This window comes from Austrofundulus limnaeus, unplaced genomic scaffold, assembly GCF_001266775.1.
Source record: "Austrofundulus limnaeus strain Quisiro unplaced genomic scaffold, Austrofundulus_limnaeus-1.0 Scaffold399, whole genome shotgun sequence".
NCBI classification, from domain to species: Eukaryota; Metazoa; Chordata; class Actinopteri; order Cyprinodontiformes; family Rivulidae; genus Austrofundulus; species Austrofundulus limnaeus.
Genome location: NW_013952801.1, coordinates 343,498 through 344,948, shown reverse-complemented (window position 1 = coordinate 344,948; position 1,451 = coordinate 343,498).

The following is a 1,451-nucleotide window of genomic DNA, read 5'->3' as shown; positions in this document are numbered from 1 at the left end:
GCCTCGCACCGAGGACCTATCCACGTCATCATTTACCCAGAATGCTTTGTGTGTAAATAAAATGGCCCTGTCTGTGCAACATATTTTTAAAGGTAAACCATTAAGATGCACGACACCTCGCGACTTTTAGTTTAAAAATTATAAAACCTAAACATCCTACAGTATTTTTACAGTCTTTATTTTACAGTTAAAATATATATTTATTAAATAAAGTCTAATGTTACAACTAATCATGGATCCCTTTAAAGCCAAACGTGGACAGAGTCTCAGGTTCAGTCTAATCGCTGGAGTAAACTCTTACAAAGGCCACTGGCACACCTCTGCAGAGGGCATCCTGCAACATCTGCAACATCTGCAACATCTGCAACATCTAACCTTCACCATGAACACGTCACACTGAGAAACAGGAAAACAGCAGGTGAGCTGTCTCTGCACACCTGTGCTGCTTTACTCAGCAGAGCATCAGCCTCAGAACAGAGCTGAAATGTGCTGCTGAAAAATGGAAAATGACAAAAACAAAACGAGTTCAGCGCCTAAATAAGCTACAAATAATTCTCTGAACCATAAATATAAATGAAGCCAGCTGTTGTGATAAATGATAGAAAGTAAAAACAACCTCAGGCAGATCCTGTGCTGCTGCAGCTACTGCTTCTTCCACCTGAATGATGTCACTACGTTAGAGACACCTTCTCTCTAATGATGCATAAAACTGGTTTTTATCACTTCTAAACGGGTCGGTTGCATTTTTTATTATCTGGGCATCAAAAACTTCTAGTTCACCCAGAATGAGTTCCTGCTCAGAACTTTAGAGTTTCATTGAGGAGAGTTTTACTGTTTTTACTCGCTCTAATCTCCATGTTTACAGTTATTATCGACATTAATCTGCTTTTCTTTATTTTTATTTACATAGAAACTCATGTGGAGCAGACCCTCAGAGGGGTTCCTGCTGCTCGTGAACCTGTTACTGTTGTTTCATAATGTACTTTATGTGAATGAATTATATTACATTAGGAGTTTAATTGGCTTTAATTGGATTTTAATTACAAGTCTAATTGGAGTTCTAACTTGGACCTGCTTTATTGCTCGTGTTGTGAGTTTCTAAATAAACGGAGCCGCAGAGAGCGTGTCGGAGAGCAGGTTTCGTGCAGGTGATGAGACGAGGAGCAGGTGAAACACGGTGAGCGAGTCGTAACAGTGAACTGCAGCTGTCAGACGAGGGAGACGGAGCGAAAGACGCAGGAAATGTTTCCCGTGAGGACGTGTTGTCGAGAGGCTAACAGAGTCCTGCTCTTTCATGAATTACTCAACGACACGACGAGAGTATGAACCCAGAGATCATCAGTCATCTGCTGCACAACCTGCACACTTCATCCATCCATCCTGCTGTGTGTGTGTGTGTGTGTGTGTGTGTGTGTGTGTGTGTGTGTGTGTGTGTGTGTGTGTGTGTGTGT